The sequence below is a fragment of the Castor canadensis genome, chromosome 12, assembly GCF_047511655.1.
Source record: "Castor canadensis chromosome 12, mCasCan1.hap1v2, whole genome shotgun sequence".
In the NCBI taxonomy this organism is placed as follows: domain Eukaryota; kingdom Metazoa; phylum Chordata; class Mammalia; order Rodentia; family Castoridae; genus Castor; species Castor canadensis.
Genome location: NC_133397.1, coordinates 16,253,212 through 16,274,194, shown reverse-complemented (window position 1 = coordinate 16,274,194; position 20,983 = coordinate 16,253,212).

Here is a 20,983-nt window from a genome sequence, read left to right as displayed (position 1 = left end):
CATTTTCTTTTCACAGGTCTTGAGTTGTTTAATTAATAGTTCTTCGGTTTTTCCTTTAATTACCATTTCATCTTCAGGTTCTGAGATTCTGTCTTCTGTTTGTTCTATTCTGCTGGATTGGCCTTCCGTTTTGTTTTGCAGTTCTGTTTCATTCTTTTTTCTGAGGTTTTCCATATCCTGGTTGTTTTCCTCTTTTATATTGTCTATTTTTGTCCTGAGTTCATTTATCTGTTTATTCATCGTGTTCTCTCTTTCACTTTGGTGTTTATACAGTGCTTCTATGGTTTCCTTTATTTCTTCTTTTGCTTTTTCAAATTCTCTATTTTTGTTGTCTTGGAATTTCTTGAGTGTCTCCTGTACATTTTGGTTGACTGTATCCAGTATCATCTCTATAAAATTCTCATTGAGTACCTGTAGTATGTCTTCTTTTAAATTATTCTTGTGGGCTTCATTGGGTCCTTTGGCATAGTTTATCTTCATTTTGTTGGAGTCTGGATCTGAGTACATGTTTTCTTCATTCCCCTCTGGTTCCTGTACTAATTTTTTGCTGTGGGGAAACTGGTTTCCCTGTTTTTTCTGTCTTCCTGTCATTGTCTTTGGTGTTGTTACTGTCCCTGTACTGTGTGCAATTAAGTATTTTCTAGCTTGTAATAATAACAATGGTAATATTTAGAATGGAAGGGTGAGCTGAGATGGAAAGCAAGAAGTTAAAGAAATGGGAAAAACAAATACACAGACTGGAGGGAGAAAACAGAACAAGGTGTCAGACAAGAAGATTTCAAAGGTATAAACAGGGAGCTTTAGTGTACTAATCGACAATAAGCTGAACAGACATTAGAGAGACAGAGAGAGGATTGAAAATCAAAAGTAAAAAAAATAAAGTTAAGAATAGAAATAAAAAATGAATAAATGAAAGAAAAATCTATTGATAAAAATGTATTAAAATAAAATGAAAAAATAGAAAATTTAAAAAAACCAAAAAAACCAAAAAACCTCCAAGTTCAAATGCGGTGAAGTCAGTCTCCAATCCTGGAGGTGGTGCCTTAGATGTTGTTCTGTAGTTGTCTCATCAAAGGGGACGCGTAAAGAAGAACAAAACTACACACACATGCACAAAAATAACCCCACCAAGTGTCCCAAGTTCAAATGCAATACAGTTTCAGTAAGTTTTTCAGCATGCAGGTATAATTCGGTTATTCTCTCATCAAAGGTAGGGAGACAAAGAAAAAAAAAAAAGAGTCCGGAGACAGTTCTGAGAATGGTTTCTGCAACTGTGGCTTGCCTGCCAGCTGTTTTCAGCCTGCTGTTGCTGGAGGCATCATTTATGCAGATCTCTGGGGTGAGCTTAGCACTCACCTGGACCCGCAGGCTTTGTTGCTCATATTTCTCCTGTGCGTGAGCCTGTGCTACAAGCTTTCCCCTTTCTAAGCACATGGGGGGAGGTGACACTGCACCCGCGTTGTCAGGCCTGCGTGTTTATTTACAGTTCATGTGGGAGGTGGGTCTTTCCCCCTCTCCTGTGGAGTTTTCCTCCCACCGCCACTTTCACAAACTTTCCTGCTCCTGTTTACCGGGCAGTGCTGCTGCTCCTGCCAGCCGCCATGTTTGTTTACAGTTCACGTGGGAAGTGGGTCTTCCCTCCTCTCCTGTGGAGTTTTCCTCCCTCCACCACTCTCACAAGCTTCCCCGCTCCTGGTTGCTGGGCGCATGCCCCCACTCCTGCCAGAGGCTCTCCGGCCCTCCCGGCTTGTTTATTTACAGTTCTGGGAAGGATTCCCTTCCCCCAATCTTCAGCGCTCAGTGAGCCTCACACTCTTTCCTGCGTGTCTTATTTGTTCTTATTGCTTATTACTCACTTTCTCTTTTTTCCTGGGGTGGAGGTCAGTCTGTCCAGGGGGCTATGCTGTTCTAGCCCAGGCTTGTCTGTGGGAGTACTGTGGCTCTGCGAAGCTCACCTGGTCTGTGTCTTCCCAAGTTGTCTGGGAGCTGGCGACTGGCAGCCCCGGGGCCCTCCTTGTTTCTCCATTTAATGTGAAGTGGAGATTCTCTGTGTCGGCAGGAGGTGTGGAGGGGTCAAAGTTATGCCTTTTCTCAGTGATTATGCCTGCAAAGTGTGTCTTCAGTGTCTCTCCAAGATTTCACTATAGGAGGCTCGCTTTCTGCTTCCTACCTCTAGCCGCCATCTTGGAATTCTCCCCATGTTACCACTTCTAATGAACATTCTTTTCCTACCAAATGCAATAAAGCCAGAAAAGCAAATCAAAATCCTAAGGATTAAAAAAAGAAAATTGTGTCATTTTTTTCAGAGTTGATTTGTGTATTTTAATATTTCAGAGGACTCTGATGACAAAATGATATATTTAATAAGTGAATATAACAAAGTTGCTGGATAGGAAGTCAGTGTACAACTATTAGTTTTATTTCTACATACAAAATACAAATATATACCATTTATAAAGGTATCAAATCCCTTGAAGCTGATCAAATGATATGCAAGAATGTTACAATGAAAACTGGAAAACTGCAAACCTGTTTAAATTTAAAAGATCTAAACTAATGTATAGGGAGGGAAGGGGAGTGTTGGAGGGAGGGAGGGGAGGAGAGAAACAGAGAGACACAGAGAGAGAATATTCATGGTTTATAAGGGACTCTGTTGTTTAAAGTTGTCAATTCTCTTTAAATTAATACAAAATTCTTAATCACATTAAATTCTAAAAAAAATCAGTGTGTTTTACTGTAGAAATTGACAAGCCAATTTTAAAATTTATGTGTAGATACAAAAAAATGAAAGTAAGCAAGCAATTATAATGAACTTTTTATTTTACAACAGTGTTAGATTTACAGAAAAATTGCAAAGATGGTACAAGAATTCCTTATATATCTCATACCCAGTTTCCCTTATTATTAAGATTGAACATTCCCATTACAATCAATGAACTTAATACAGACAGATTATTAATAACTAAAGTCTACAAGTTATTAAGATATCACTAAGGCAATTTATAAGCTAGGAATTTTGCACTATCAGATTTTCAAGGCCTATTTTGAGACTATCATTTCACCAAAGGAACAGGACAGAGTCCAGAAACAGGCTCATAGGCACAATCACCTGAATTATGACCTTTTCTATTGTTCTATACTTGATTCTCTAGGGAGAAAGCATCTGTTAGATTAAGTTTTTGAAAATCATATTATTAAGCAACATGTTTATTTTTATCACAATAGTTTCTGAGGGAAGTATGTTTTTAAAACTATGCCCTTTCTGATAGCCTTTTTGGTAAGCTTTTCCTTATAATTAAGTCATACTGAGTTTATATATTCTGTAGGTGCTCGGATAGAATTCAGTGGATCTGGCTAGAGTTCATAGTTTTTAATTTCCTTATTCCTCAGTCCTGTATACCCTGGTGTATTTTCTCAGTTATATCCTCCAAGGAACTGTTCTTTCTTCAGTATATTCTGTCTATTCTTTTATTTCAGTCCTAATTTTCTAATGGTTTTTAATGTCTACGTTTAATCTTTCATAACGTCTAATTCTTCCATGATGTTAGTTCCTCCTTTGGTTATACGAGAATTTTAAACATCCAGTGTTTATTTTAAAGTCTTTTCCAAATACCTCAATCATCTCTACATTGTCAGGAGTAAACAGTCCCATCTGTTGGTTCTCTTGACGTCCTTTCTTGGCACTGGAATCCACATACACTTTGCTTCCTTTCTTTCCCCCTTTCCATCTAATATTGGAATGTTCACATATTTTTGTGTATTCCTCTTTGTCTCATGCTCCCCTGGGTTGGAAGTTTTATTTTTGTGATGGTTACACTTAAATTTTTAACATAGATGATTAATTTGAAGATGTCAAATAGTGTCATCTCCCCTTTTGTAGCAGATTTGTATCACTTCAAAACTGGATGGGAACACTTAAGCCTCCAGCCATATTGAAAGCTTAACTGTTAGTGAACTTTCCCTTACACCATAAACAACTAGAAAACTTGGTAAAATATGTGAAATAACTGTTTTTTGGACCTTGGGCAATTGGCTGTACACTACTCTGTTCCCTGAGGGAGAGGAAAGAAACGAAGTGAAACTAATGAGCATCTTGGCTTTCTCCCTAGAGACATTTTCTGTACTGTAGCACAGAAAGGGGTCCTTAGCAAAATGTGATGATTTTGCTGAACTGAGAGATTGGAGCACTGGAGGCTGATGATACTGGAATTTGATGAGTGAGCAGAATCCTGTACAGGAAGAAACCACAACTGGAAAGAGTGGCAGGTATCTGCTGTTTTAGTCCATTTGGGCTGCTGTAACAAAATATCATAACCTGGCTCCATTATAAACAATGGAAATTTATTGCTCACAGTTCTGGAGGCTGGATAACCCAAGATCAGGGAGTTGGCATATTGTGTGCCTTGTGAGAGTCTGCTTACTGATTTATAGATGCTAGCATTGAAAGTTCTCTCTGAGATCTTTCAAGGGCACTAGTCCCATCCATGGGGTGGGGCTACACCTTTAAAACCCAATTATCTCTCCATGTCCCCACCTTCTAATAGCATCGCCTTGGGCGATCTGAATTTGGGGAGCAAGGGTAGGAAAGGACAAAAGCATTCAGATCAGAGCAACTGCACAAGGATTTTCTTAAGGTGCTATAGGGCAGTCAAAAAACAATTGCTGGAGAGCTGTAGGTTGGGTGATTCTCAGAGGTCACACAGGACAGAAAGAATTTCAAGTTCCAACTAGCCAGAGCAAAGAGGCTTTGCTGAAAACATAATCTTTCAATATATTTTTATTTCATGAAAGATTTATTGATAAATAGCCTACACTTGCAACTCTTAATTGAATGAGTTTTACTACCTTTTCTTTGTTTTTCTTTGCTAGCAATAAAATGTCCATCAGTGAAAGGGCCAGCCTCAAACACATCTCCTATGGTTTCTGTTGCTGTCTGCATGCAGCAGATCCCAACGTTTTTATTCCTTCTGCCCATACTCAACTATCCATTGGAACTCTCCACTGAAAAATATTTCAGTTGACAAAACTCATTAAATAATTCAAGGATGGGTTAAATTAGCCTACAGGACTATAACATATATTACTAATTATTTTATATATTTATGCTTTGTCTCTTTGGCTGTTCTGAAAACTTTTGATATTGAGTATCTGGCCTTGAGCCCTGGCTTTGTCACTTCCTATGTCCTCTTGAGTTAATCACTTAACTTCTTTAAATGTTTTTGCACTAAGGATACCTAATTCTCAGATTATTTGAGAACCAAAATGTGAATGAGCTAATCCAGTGCTTTGTAAGATGAAAAGGATTTTAAAACCATGTGAGATTATTATATACCTGCATTCCTTAGTGACAAGACCCCCTTCACCTGTAGTAGCACTAGGAACATGAATGTGTTTAATAGCTGTCTGGATATTTATGAAGTAGAGGTTCGTTGCATGATGAAATTTGAGAGACACTAAATCAAGAATAAGAGCATCTATCCTCAAAAATCTAAAAATAGAACTACCACTGAGTCATGATACCTAATCATACCTTTTGATATGATCCAAGCCAAGAAAATCAGTTTATCAAGGAGTTATCTGTACTCCATTATTTATTTTGATACTATTTATAATAAAGACATGGAATCACCCAAGGTGTCCATCAATAAATGAATGGATAAAGTAGCATGTAGTCTATATGCAATGGAATATTTTCCAGTCATTAAAAAAAAAGAATGAACGTTGCAAAAAATGTCTACACATGTATGTAAATGCAAAAATGATAACTGTTGAAACAGTTCCAGGAATCAGGGGATGGGGGAGAGCAGTAGAGGGGTGGAATTCAAGTATGATATATTTTATACATTGTAAGAACCTTTGTAAATGCTACAATGTACCCCCCAACCAGCACAATAATAACAATAATAATAAAAAGAACGAAATCCTGTTGTTTCTAGCAACATGGATGGAACTGAAGGACATTATGTTAAGTGAAATGAGACAGGAAAAGAAAGACAGATATTACATGTTCTCACTTATATGTGGAAGCTAAAAATGTTTGATCTCTCTTAGAGGATAGAAAAGTGCTCACTAGAGACTTTTCCTAGGAAAAGTGAAGATAGAGAAGAGTCACAAAATGGGTACCAAAATACTGTTAGATAGGAGGAATATATTCTCTGTGACTAAGTGAATAGTTCGCAGCAGCTTATTTTATAAATAACTAGAAGAGACAAGTTGAAAGATTACCAATATACACACACACAAACATACACACACACACACACAATATTGTAAATATCTGAGGTGACGGAAATGCTAATTGCTACAATGTGATCATTATACATTGCATATATGTACCAAATTACCACATTAACCCCATAAACATGTATAATTAACATGTGTAAAAATAATAAATTAAATATGCCAAACTTTCTTAGTACCCCAAACAAACCTAAACCCATCTCTTTCCCTCTGCAAATCTATTATTTAACTCAGTAAGAAATAAGGTTAAGAAAGCTACTGACCCCTATCTTATTTCCAGGAATGGAAAAAAGACCTGGCTTTACTCTCTCCACCACTCACTTCCTGGGTAACCTGGGCCAGTCTTCCAACCTCTCCTGACTTTTTGTTTTTATTCAGATGATATCTAAGAATCTTTACTGTAGGTAGTTCTGTTAGTCTTTACATAATTGAAAATGAGAGCCCAGGCCCCCTTCCCACCCCACGCCCCACTTTCCCTGCCAGATAGTGCTCTGTTTTCCTTCTGTGTTGGACTTTCTCAACCCTCTTAGGTGAGGATCTGGCCTGGGGCAGTGCATTCTCAGTTGGAATCTCCATAACAGAAGGAAAACAAGTGTGGAATTCCCTATAATCCCCATAACTCGGCAAAGCTAGTCCTGGCTTTCAGTCTCCATTCCTCTCAGATGGACAATTGAGGAGGCACAGCCAATTGGCTGTATTTTAAGCTAGTCAACAAGTTTCTTGACTTAGCAAAAGTTGCCTTTCTTCCCTTTCTGTCAACAGGGAGGAGCAGGAACGTGTGTCTCTTCCAGGCGTGGGGTCCTGCCCCTATCTACCTTTCCACATTTACCCTCAAGGCTCACATTTGGCTCCATCAAATCTTGGCTGTGTCCACCCAGATGGCCAGTGACCAACTTTCTGTCCAACTTCTATTTGTACTTAAGACGGAAATGAGGGTCCCATGAGCAAAACCTCTTCCACTTCTGGGGCTGATTCCAAAAATAAAGTTGCTGTAATACCCAAAAACACCGGGCAAGGGACAGAGCAGTCACAGTTGTTCTCTGGCCTTTCACCTCCTGGTGGCCATCAGCCAGTGGACTGCAGGGCCCCTGAAAGCTGTGTGATGAAGCATGGTCCCCAGGGTCCATTCTCAGGCATTTTTAGACTTATCATAAAGTAAACTGCCCTAGGATGCCACCTTCCCTTAGCCCTTCCCAGGGCTTCCAAAGGGCACTGTTGACAGGCAGGTGGCCCCTGAACATCCTGTTACAGCTGCTGTTTCCTAGTAGCTCTGCTTTGGAATGCTTCCCATGGCCTTCAAAAGTATCCCTTTCTTTGCTCTGTTGTTAAAAAAAATTGTATAAATTTGCTAAAACATTTTATTCATTCAAAGGCAAAAAAAAATAATTTCATGCATATAATTCAACCCCTATCACCTCTCTCTCTTTTTCTCTCTCTCACTTCCTCACTTCTTCTCTCCCTCCTTCTGTGTTCAGACAGCAAAGTTGGCAGGAAAACGGGAAGTCTTGTGTTACTGTGTCACCGGAAGATGCCAGCCTTCCATGAAGCCCAGTTTCTTAGCAGATGAGTGTCCTATAGTGACATTGACCCCACTGTGTCTGCATCCAAATCAGGTCTGTAACAATTTAAATCTGCCAGCAGCTTCAGCTATTCTTCATGAGCAGAAACAGAATTCTCTTTGGGATCTAGATCTAGCAATTGTAAACCCACACATTTCTGATGTCAATGGTAGGCTGAAGATGGCGTGGGAGGGAAGAGAGGGGGGAGGGTCCCAGGTGTGCAGTGAGATGAAACTTCACTGGAGTTTTCTGAAACAGAGTGGAATGTACTAGAATCAGAATGAAGTCAGAGTGGTCTGATGTGGCAGATATGATGTAAGAATGGAAAGAGAGGTTGTGAGGAAATGAGTGCTTGTCCAGGCTTTTTGTGCTGCAGTACACACTACTCTGTTGACACATCATTTTGCATTGCATTTTTCTTTTTATAAGAAAATGTAACCAAAATCTGAGCCCTTTTAGAGGAAGAATTAAATATGATGTTTCTTTGTCCCCTTCTCAGGCAGAAAAAATGTGTTCAATTTTGGCATATGATACTCTCAATTCACTTCAGAAAAACCATTTCAGATAAAAATTGAAAAGAAATTTTCTATTATACCCTTGATTTATTTCCAAACTCAGAGAGACTGGGGTCTGCACCTAATCCAGCTGTTCCTCCCCCACTTGACCCTGATACAAAGAGGGTGTTTAGTCTTTTCTTATCTTTAAAATATGTAGCTCCTTGCAACATGCCTTGAAAGCATTTGTAACTTTTAAAGGTAAATTAAGCTTATCAAAATAACCCCAGATGAAGAACAAAATGTACAAAGATAGCAATATTCTAATCAACAGAAAAAGTTGTTAATAAACTAGATTACCCAAAAGGAAAATGGCCACAGGACCAGGGGGTTTCTCAGTGAATTCTGTTAAATTCAATAATGGGCTATTTATATCCTAACAAAACTGTTCTACTGGATAAAAATGAATTTCAAACTTCTCAATACATTTTCAAAGCCAGTAAACCTCAATACTGATTTAAAGCCAGAAACCCACAAACAAAAATACAAAATACAGAAACATAATTACACGTTAACCTTACTCATGAATGCAGACTCACAAATACCAAACATAACATTAGCTACTCACATTCAGAACTACATAACATTCCCAAACTAGGGTTTATGCCATAAGTGGAAATGACATTTCAACCTAAAACATCAAACAGAATAATGCATTTTGTTATTAGATAAAAGAAGATAAACCATGTGGTCATTTCTTGAGACATTAAAATGGTGTTTGTCAAAATATCTGTAATAAAAGCTTTTTGTCTCTTAGAAAACTGAATGGTGCTAGAATACTTTCCTTTTTGTGTGTGGTAATAGAGTTTGATCTCAGGGCTTTTAGCTTGCTAGAATACTTGTGATAAAAATTTGAATGTGATAAAATCTGAGAAAAATGTGATAATTTTTTTTTAAATCTCAAGAATTTTAAAATTCAACAAAGTTAAAATGATATTTGTTTTTGGTGATACTGGAGTTTGAACATGGCTATATCTTTACTAGGAAGGTGCTCTCACTTCATCCACACTTGCAGTCCTTTTTTGCTTTAGTTATTTTTTAGATAGGGTCTTGTGCTTTTTCCACAATCCTCCTACTTATGCCTTCTGTGTAGTTGGGATTACAGACACCAGCCACCACACCTGGTCAAAATGATATTTCTTAAGCACACAGTTACCAGTGTCTTAATTACTAAGGTCTTTGCACTGTAGTTACAGAGTGTATCATTTGCCTTGCCCTGTGTTCTTTATCAATATTTTCTCTGTTCTCAGTGTCTCCTCTTTCATGAAAATGCTATTTGATTTGGATTTGGTTGTTACTACACTAAATAAATAAATTAATTTGTAGGAGAATAGAAATATTTATAATCATATCTTATATTAGTGAACCTGCTAATTCATGTCCATTTAAATAAGTCTTTCTTTGTTTCAATAGTTTTCCATTTTACCATAAATTTTCTAAAACATGTGCTGTTAGATTTATGCCCTGAATAGTGCTTTATAAGTTTGTTGTGACTTTGAAGGAGATATTTTATTTCTTGTTACATTTTAATTTAACGCTGATAATTTATAATATTGCGTTAGTTTGCTAGAGATACCATTACAAAATACCATAGAATTGGTGACTAAAATTAGAGAAATTTATTCTTCATAGTTTTGGAGGCTGGAAGTCCAAGATCAACGTGCTGGCAGGACTGGTTTCTCCTGAGACCTCTCTTCTTGGCTTGCAAATAGCCACTTTCCTGCTGTGGACATGGTATTTCCTCTGTGCACAGGCATCCTTGGATCTCTTTGTGTGTTCAAATTTATTGTCTTTAAAAGGAGCAAGTCACATTGGATAGGGCCCACACTTGCAATGTCATTTTACATCAAGTTATTTTAAAGTGTTTTTGGGAGTGGGGAGGGTCAATTCAGTCCATCATAAAGGCAATTATTTATCTTTGTAAGTTAGCCTTTCTTGTTAAAATGAGTGACTTTAACTTTTTTTAGCTTTTTAACGTGGACCATCATATTGCCTGAAGATAACATTTTCTCTCTTTCTTTCCAGTGATTATTCCCTATGTAAGTATTTCTCTATCCTTATTGTGTTGGCTAAACTTTCCAGGGCCACGAGGACTACAACTTGTGAACGTGCCCATTCTAATGTCTTCTCTTGCTTTAACAAGGGTGCTTCCAAAGTTGCACATTCACTGTGTTGAAATAACTTGAGTTTTAAATTTTTAATTATATATATTAATCATGCAAAGGTGTTTCGTTGTGATGTTTGCATGCAGGCATATGCTGTGCTTTGATCAAATTCACCCTCTCTATTATTCTTTCTTCTTCCTCCTCCCTCCATCCCCCTTTTGGACAGTTTTTAGTGGGTCTCATTATGCTATTGTCATATACATATGCTATTTCATATATATATGCATACATATATAATGTACTTTGGTCACATTCACCCCATCACCCTCTTCTTTCCTCTTTCTCCCTCCCACTAGTTCCCTCCCCCCAAAAAACAGTCGTCCTTTTACAATTATGTCATACTATCATTGTTATTACATTTAGGTCCATATTCTTATATGAGAGAAAACATGTAGAATTTGTCTTTCTGAGCTTTGCTTATCTCATTCAACTTGATGATCTCCAGTTCTACCCACTTTCCTGTTAACATTATTTCACTCTTCTTTATGGCTGATTAATACTCCATTGTGTATATATGCCACATAGCCATTCATTAGTTGATGGACACCTAGACTGATTCCATAATTTGGCTATTATGCTGCAATTAACATGGGTGTGCAGGTGTCTGTTGTATGCTGATTTACATTCCTTTGGCTGTATGCCCAAGAGTGGTACAGAAGGATCACTTGGTAGCCCTATTTTTAGTTTTTTGAGGAACCTCCAAACTGATTTCCATAAATAAGCTGCACTTATTTATAATCCTGCCAATACTATTTATCAAGTCAGACAAAAACCTTCTTTTCCTAGTGTAATTAGTTCATTAAACAGATGGATTCAGCAGTATAAAAACAGAAGTAAATTTTGCCTTTCCTCCTCTCATCACTCTTTATTAATTTAGCCCTATTGAACAGTGTGCTCCTTCCCCTGGGTCAGATAATGGTCAGAATCCCTAGGATTGCCAGTTATCTTGGACAGAAGGGGCCCACCCCAGGCTGTCAGCACTGCATATAGAGGAAGGGTGCAGCTGGCTTCCTCCCTATCCCTCCTAGCTCCTCCTCTCAGACTCACCAGTTGATGTTTTGGCTGTTCCAGGATTGGCTAAGGGTAGAAGGAAAGTGTTTTGATAGGAAATGTCTTTTTTGACTGTCACTGTTGTTTTCTAGAGATGGTAGATGCTAAAGAGCTAGTGCTTCTGTAACTCTTTGAAGAGGCCTGGTCACTGGGATGTCTTGCATTGAGTTCCAGTCACTCAAGTAAACTTTTCTACCTGAGTTTTTATGGTTCTTCCCTCAGGGTACTGATTTCCAGGGGCCCATCATCATTTTGGACAGTTCCCTTTTAAGAAGACCTATCTGTTGGTCCAATTTGAGGACTGTTGGGTAGTCTATACAAAACACATACTCTTTTCTACTCTCACCAAACTAGGGGAGCATGGAAAGCACTGCCTCTTTGCTACCTCAAAGCTCTTCCAGACAAACCCTCTTGCATTTATGCTTCCCTCAAGGCGGGACACAGGCACTGGTCCTCAAGCAGATTTTCCAAGGCTCTTACGAGGTCTCTTACTTGGCTTGAAATGAGATAAGAGTTCCTTTCTGTGTGTGTATGTGTATACAAGATCACACAGTAACAGTCTAATTGTTCAACCATCACAGTGAAATGTTTGAGTTCTTTCTGTTACCTGCTGATGGGTGCTGATTTTGACAGAACAGGAATGGGAATACTGCCTTTTCAAGTTCTCTTGTAGTCAGTTGAGAAATTTGCTTCAGAATGTGAAGATACTTAACTTGGAATATCAACCCAACTCCCAAGACAAAAGGAAGTATCTAGTGACCCATTCTGTCAGACAAACTTCTTTCCTATTTAACACGAATAAATGTTAAACTTTATCAGATGATTAGTGTGCATGTATTTAATGACTATATGTCATTTCTCTCCTTTGATCCCTTATTAGGATCATTTATAATAGGTGGATTTTCTAATATTGGATCATACTTGTACTCCTGGAAAAAGTTCTGCTTATGCAGAATATCTTATTTTTGTACATTGCTACATTTGACTCACTAGATTTATCCAGGACCATATTAAATACATTGTCCATATTCATAAGTTAGATTGGTCTACAATTTCATTTCCTTGCACTCTTTGTGTTGGCTTTTTGTGTTTTTGTTATGCTAGCTTCAGAAAAGATGCTGAAGAAATTCCACTCTTTTTCTTTGCTCTGAAATAATTTGTGTAATATAAAATATATCTTTTTCCTAAATGTTAATGGCATCACTTATAAAATAGTCTCAGATTGATGTTTATGAGGAAGAAAGGTTTTTGATCTGATCCAATTTCTTTAGAAGTTGTTGATCTATTGAAACATTTATTGTGTCTTCAGTAAGTTATTTTATTCATAATTTCGTAGAAAATTGTCCATATCATCAAAATGTCCAAAACAATGGCATAAAGCTATTCCTACAAATTTTCTAAGATTATTTGTATCTCTGCAAAAATTTTCTACTTTTAAAATATTGTTTATTTGTCCCTTCTCTCTCTTTTTATTCTATTTTGTTAGAAACTTACCATCTTTACATCTTTAAAAAATGAAAGTATTTCACTGGGCTCTAGTAGGTCACACCTATCTATAATCTTAGCTCCTTGGGAGGCTGAGATCAAGAGGATCACTGAGGCCAGCCAGAGCAAAAAGTCCTCGTGACCCCATCTCAACCAATAGTTGGGTGCAGTGAGATGCACCTGTCAACATTATTTTCCCCTTGACCCCATGACTTATTTGGAAGTGTATTTTTAGCTTTTAATTCATATAAAAATTTAAGTTACCTTTTAAACATCAATTTCCAATTTAACAAAGTTGTGATTCAAGTATGTGCTCCATTATGATACCACATTTTCGTGGTCTTTCTGGCTCAATGTGTGGTCAGTCTTTATAAATGTTTTGAATATATAGAAAAATAATGCTTATTCTTTATTTGCTGATGTGAAGGATTCTATTTGTGCCTGTTTAGATGAAATTATTAATTTTATTGGTCACATTTTTCTTTGATCTCACTAATTTTGTAACCAACTGATTGGGTCTGAAGGATATACATTAAAATCAGCTGATTTGAATAATTTGAAGCTCGATGGGGGGTTTTGGGTTTATAATTCTTGGTGTGCTTAAGCATCTTGTTTCTGTATATTTCTGTATTTCAGAAAGTTTCTATACTGCATTGTTTGATATTATCTAACACATCCCTAGGTTCTGTCCTTTTTTCCTGTGTTGGTTAATTTCTTTTGTTCCAACTTCAAGTTTATGTACACCTTTCTTTGTCTTGTCTTTTCAGGTGTTAAACCCATCTAGTGGTCACTTCTGTGAAGTTGTAATTCTTAGGTCTGTCATTTCCTCTCTTTTTTTCTGTTTATGTTTAATAATTTCCTGTTTCTCTGCTGAAAATTTAATTCATGGAAGGCATGCTCTTTTCTTCATTGAGGATAGTTGTAATAATAACTTTAAAATCCTTATTTGTTGCTTCTCACATCTAGTTTATCTCAAGGTAAGACTCAATTGATTTTCTTATCTTTGGAGAAAAATATTCAATTTTTTGGTTCTTTAAATGTTGGGTAATATTAATATGAGGTATGTATTTTGAAGACATGTAACTTTGCTGTTATGTAAGAGAATAAAAGAATTTCTTTTATTTTAGGGGGAAGGTGGTATTGGGGTTTTAAACTCAAGGCTTCATGCCTGCTAGGTAGGTGCTCTACCACTTGAGTCATCCCAGCCCTTTTTGCAGTGGTTATTTTTGAGGTAGGGTCTCACTTTCTGCCTAGGTCAGCCTGGACTGGAATCCTCCCATTTACGTTTCCTGCTATAGCGGGGATGACAGGTGTGTGCCACCAAGTCAACCTTTTTCTGTAGAGATAGGATCTCATGAACTTTATGCCTGGGCTGGCCTCAAAAGGGTAATCTCTCCATCTTTGCTTCCCTAGTAGCTAGGATGACAGGTGTGAGCCTCCAAGCCCCTTTCTTTTATGTCCTGAAAGATGATAGAACTTTTCCTCCATGGTATTGAGCCTATTCCATTGAATTTGCTATTACTAATGATTTATGTCTGTCTTCCACACCAGTATGTAATTCTGAGGATGGAGCCAGTCCCATCTTGTGACATTTATATCCCCAACATGCCTACATTTCTGTGAATAAATAATAATGCAAATAATAATGATGCCAATAATAATATGAATAATAATAAAATGTGAATAATAATAATACTTACAGATTTATAAGCTGTAAATGTGATAAATCCCATAAAGCTTTTAACATAAGACATGGTAATGAACTGAATTTCTGTAGGCTGCATCTGTGGATATCATTTGCCATTTGTATATAAGTGATTTGTAGCTTAATAAAATGTTACAATCTCTTACTCAAAGTTTCTGTTCATCTGAAATGTTTATATCAATGTGTTGTGATCAGATCAGCTGCCACATAACCTTTCTTTAGTCAGTGTTTTGGAAGAGACACCTGTAATTTATGTTAGGAGAACAAAATAAAGTGACAAGGGAGCAAGAGTTGGTTCGTCACTTTGCAATCCAATTCATGGATGCATTTATTTGATTTCCAGGAGATTCCTTGTGTTCAATGATTATTTTGACATGCAGTTGACTTACCTTGTGGAGAAAAATACTACATTTCAAATTTGACTTCCCAGCGTGTCAAAATCCTTTCTAAAAGTGTGTGCACAAGGATAAAATAGTGACTTTAGAAGGGTGGCTTGCTCTGCTGTACACAATTGCTTTCCCTTGATTCTCCAGATAGGAGAATTTTGTAGGTGCTTGATGGTATTGCTTGGCACCAGGATGCAGAATCCCAAACACATGGAACAGTTAAGCCAGCTCCCATTAATGATTTCTTTGCCTCAACTCCATTTGAAATGCAAATCCTGCAGAGGTGCTCCAAGCCTTTCTATTCTTAGCCCAAAAGTCACAAGCCTGAGGGTGCGTCACCCTTGCAATCAGCACCCCTTTTAGCTTCTAATGTGGACCATATGGTGGTTGAGGAGGTTACAATGTTACAGAAATGTCATTACAGAATTTCTCTATGTTAACATGTATCATCTGTCACATAACTGTTTGTTTTACAGCCCATACCTATAATGGGCTAAGTGGGGACTATTTATATCAGTTAACAATGAGTGCCTTTAATTAGTATTTCATGCAACTGGAACATGTTAAGGAAGCTGACAAAAATCTGGCTGGGGTGGGAGATTCCATGTGAATTTCATTCTGGAATTGCTAAGATATTACAGTTGCACAGGTACTAAGGATTCTGAGTGAACTTCAACTGCCATAAATGCTGTGGACATCCAACATGTGTGAAAATGACAAACCATTGTATTGAGTCTCATTCAGCTGATAGTCATGTGAGGCTTGTTCACTTTGATTCCCAAATCCCAAATTCCTTCTGGTAGCTCACCCAGAAGCCTGCATGGACACGCAGATATTACTTTATGGAGCCCACGTAAACCTTGGTGAAGAACACCGGAAAAAGAAACAATGAGCCAAGCTTTACAGTAAAAGTGCTTAATGCTAAGTGAGAAGTTGCCAGTTGAATAAAGTATTATTGTTAACTGGTGAAGATGGTTTTACTTTTTTCTCATTCTTAGTTGTAGACATCTTTATTGTTTCAAAGACACCTCATTAGTGTTCAAGATGGACAGACTCAAAACTGGCTTTAGTAGACAATGAAGACATATTTACCTGTCTAGACCTGAAAGAAAGCATCTCCAATTAAATATATTGAAGAAGATGGCTTTGTTTAGCAACCAACCCTTCAATTCCTTTCAAAAGGAATTCCCTCTATAACTACAATAAGGACCAGCTGCCCACACTAAACAAACTTGCAGCAGCTCTGTGTGATGCACCCTCTCCCTCTTTCAGGATTTTGTAAGGTATGCATAGTATATTCAATCTGTCATCTTGGTTTACATGATTAGACAACATTTTCTCATGTTCATCTCAACTTCAGAAAGAATGCTAATTGTTTTGTCAAACTAAAATGAATTTTAAAACAGTGAAGTACACACATATCATATTTGGTGATTTATTATTGCTTAGTGAAAAAACAAGCCCATTTTTTGTATACTATTGCTTTTGATTTTTTTTTCACAATGTTAGTGTTACGGAAGTTAGTAATAAGCTCAATGGTGTTTTCTGTGAAATCTTTAAAATATTGCTTGATGACAATTTATGGACATTTTTCTAGTGAATATATCTAGCAATCAGAAACTGCTTATGCAACAATGTGCCTTTGCTCAGTAAATATATTCAGGTCACTAAATATCTCTACCATCACAAAAAAGCCTGGCATTCAAACCACTGGGAAATTACTGCAGGTATCAGTTCCTTGTTACCTATGTAAGCCAACAGGGAGCAAAGTATGACCACAGTTGTCTCCCTGCCTGACAACAGCACCAGGTGACTTTGTTCACCACTGTCCTCCACAGTCTCATTCCTCTAGACATCAGGGGGCGAACACCTAGTGCATCTGCTCTTATGATAGCTCTGACCATGCTGGGCTCTCTGTTCAGGTTTCTCTATGGATTTTACTTCTTTCCCTCATATTGTTCTCAAAAGTTCTATCTGTCTGTGTAATTACATCAACATCTACTTCAGAAATAATGACCCACAGTGGAATTCCAAGATGGCGGCTAGAGGGAGGAAGCAGAAAGCAAGCCTCCTATAGTGAAATCTTGGCGAGACGCTGGAGACACACTTTGCAGGTGTAATCACTGAGAAGAGGCATAACTTTCACCCCTCCACACCTCCAGCCGGTACAGAGAATCTCCTCTTCACGTTAAGCGGAGAAACCAGGAGGGCCCCTGGGTCGTCAGTCACCCACGCCCAGACGGCTTGGGAAGACGCAGACCAGGTGAGCTTCATGGTACCACGGTACTCCCACAGACAAGCCTGGGCCAGAACAGCATAGCCCCCTGGACAGACCGATCTCCACCTGGGGAAAAAAGAGAAACTGAGTAATAAGCAATAAGAACAATAAAGACACGCAGGAAAGAGGGTGGGGTGTCCTGAGCGCCGAAGATTGGGTTAAGGGAATCCTTCTCAGGACTGTAAGTAAACAAGCTGGGCGGGCCGGAGAGGCTCTGGCGGGAGCAGGGGTGCGCGCCCAGCAACCAGGAGTGGGACAGCTTATGAGAGTGGCAGAGGGAGGAAAACTCCACAGGAGAGGAGAGAAGACCCACATCTCACATGAACTGTAAACAAACATGGCGACTGGCAGGAGCAGCAGCACCGCCCAGTAATCAGGAGCAGGAAAGCTTGTGAAAGTGGCAGTGGGAGGAAAACTCCACAGGAGAGGGGGGAAGACCCACCTCCCACATGAACTGTAAATAAACACGCAGCCCTGACAATGCGGGTGCAGTGTCTCCTTTCCTAGTGTGCTTGGAAAGGGGAAAGCCTGTAGCAGAGGCTCACACACAGGAGAAATCTGAGCAAACAAAGCCTGCAGGGCCAGGTGAGTGCTAAGCTCACTCCAGAGATCTGCATAAATAATGTCTCCAGCAATAGCAGGCTGACAGCAGCAGGCAGGAAAGCCACAGCTGCAGATACCATTCTCAGAACTGTCTCCAGACTCTTTTTTTTTTCTTTTTCTACCTGCCCTTGATGAGAGAACAACTGAATTACACCTGCATGCTGAAAAACTTACTGAAATTGTATTGCTTTGAACTTGGGACACTTGGTGGGGTTTTTTTTGTGTGTGTGTGTGTGTTTGTGTAGTTTTGTTCTACTTTATGCATCCCCTTTGATGAGACAACTACAGAACAACATCTGAGGCACCACCTCCAGGATTGAAGACTGAGATGGACACCCAAATTATTAAAACGGAAACTTCATTGCATTTGAACTTGGAGGTTTTTTGGTTTATTGGTTTCTTTTTTTTTAATTTTCTATTTTTCATTTTATTTTAATTCATTTTTATATATAGATATTTCCTTCATTTATATATTTTTTATTTTTATTCTTTATTTTTTTTATTTTTGATTTTCAATCCTCTCTCTGTCTCTCTAATGTCTGTTCAGCTTATTGTTGATTAGTACACTAAAGCTCCCTGTTTATACCTTTGAAATCTTCTTGTCTGACACCTTGTTCTGTTTTCTCCCTCCAGTCTGTGTATTTGTTTTTCCCATTTCTTTAACTTCTTGCTTCCATCTCAGCTCACCCTTCCATTCTAAATATTACCATTATTATTATTACAAGCTAGAAAATACTTAATTGCACACAGTACAGGGACAGTAACAACACCAAAGACAATGACAGGAAGACAGAAAAAACAGGGAAACCAGTTTCCCCACAGCAAAAAATTAGTACAGGAACCAGAGGGGAATGAAGAAAACAGATATTCAGATCCAGACTCCAACAAAATGAAGATAAACTATGCCAAAGGACCCAATGAAGCCCACAAGAATAATTTAAAAGAAGACATACTACAGGTACTCAATGAGAATCTTATAGAGATGATACTGGATACAGTCAACCAAAATGTACAGGAGACACTTAAGAAATTCCAAGACAACAAAAATAGAGAATTTGAAAAAGCAAAAGAAGAAATAAAGGAAACCGTAGAAGAACTGTATAAATACCAAAGTGAAACAGAGAACACGATGAATAAACAGATAAATGAACTCAGGACAAAAATAGACAACATAAAAGAGGAAACCACTCAGGATATGGAAAACCTCAGAAAAAAGAATGAAACAGAACTGCAAAACAAAATGGAAGGCCAATCCAGCAAATTGGAACAAACAGAAGACAGAATCTCAGAACCTGAAGATGAAGTGGTAATTAAAGGAAAAATTGAAGAACTACTAATTAAACAAATAAAGACCTGTGAAAAGAAAATGCAAGAACTCACCGACTCCATCAAAAGACCAAACTTGAGAATCATGGGCATTGAAGAAGAAGAGGTGCAAGCTAAGGGAATGTGTAATATATTCAACAAAATAATAACGGAAAATTTCCCAAATCTAGAGAAAGATATTCCCATACAGATGCAGGAGGCCTCCAGGACACCAAACAGACCAGATCAAAATAGAACTATCCCACAACATATCATCATTAAAACAACAAGTTCAGAAACTAAGGAAAGAAAATTGAAGGCTGCAAGAGAGAAAAAGCAAGTAACATACAAGGTAAACCCATCAAAATTATAGCAGACTTCTCAACAGAAACATTAAAAGCAAGAAGAGCATGGGGTGAGATCTTCCAGGCACTGAATGAAAATAACTTCAACACCAGGATACTCTACCCAGCAAAACTATCATTCAAAATAGATTGAGCAATAAAAGTCTTCCATGATAAGCAGAAACTAAAACAATATGTGACCACAAAGCCACAACTACAAAGGATTCTGCAAGGGATTCTGTACACAGAAAGTGAAACCCAACTTAACCATGAAAAGACAGGCAGCACCAAACCACAGGAAAAGAAAAAGCAAGACAGTAGAGAGTAACCTCAACTTAGGTACACACAATCAAACCTTCAAACAACTAAGACAACTAAATGACAGGAATCACTACATACCTATCAGTACTAATGCTTAATGTTAACGGACTTAATTCACCCATCAAAAGGCACCGCTTAATGAAATGGATTAAAAAGGAAGATCCAACAATATTTTGCTTACAGGAGACCCATCTCACTGACAGAAATAAGCATAGGCTTAGGATGAAAGGCTGGAAGAAGATTTACCAAGCCAATGGCCCCCGAACACAGGCAGGAGTAGCAATACTTATCTCTGACAAAGTAGACTTCAAACCTACATTGATCAAATGAGATAAAGAAGGACATTCCATACTAATAAAAGGGGAAATAGACCAAAAGGAAATAATAATTATCAACCTGTATGCACCCAATGTCAATGCACCCGATTTCATCAAACATACCCTGAAAGACCTAAAAGCATATATAAATGCCAACACAGTGGTTGTGGGAGACTTTAACACCCCATTATCATCAATAGATAGGTCATCCAAACAAAAAATCAATAAAGAAATCCAAGATCTAAAATATGCAATAGATCAAATGGATTTAGTTGATGTCTACAGAACATTTCATCCAACCTCTACACAATATACATTCTTCTCAGCAGCCCATGGAACCTTCACCAAAATAGATCATATACTAGGCACAAAGCAAGTCTCAGCAAATATAAGAAAATAGAAATTATACCGTGCATACTATCTGATCAAAATGCAGTAAAAGTAGAACTCAACAACAAAAGTAAAGACAAAAAACATGCAAACAGCTGGAAACTAAATAACTCATTACTTAATGAAGAATGGATCATCGATGAAATAAAAGAGGAAAAAAGTTCCTGGAAGTCAATGAAAATGCAAACACAACCTACCAGAACCTATGGGATACAGCTAAGGCAGTCCTGAGAGGAAAGTTTATAGCCATGAGTGCATATATTAAAAAGACTGAAAGATCT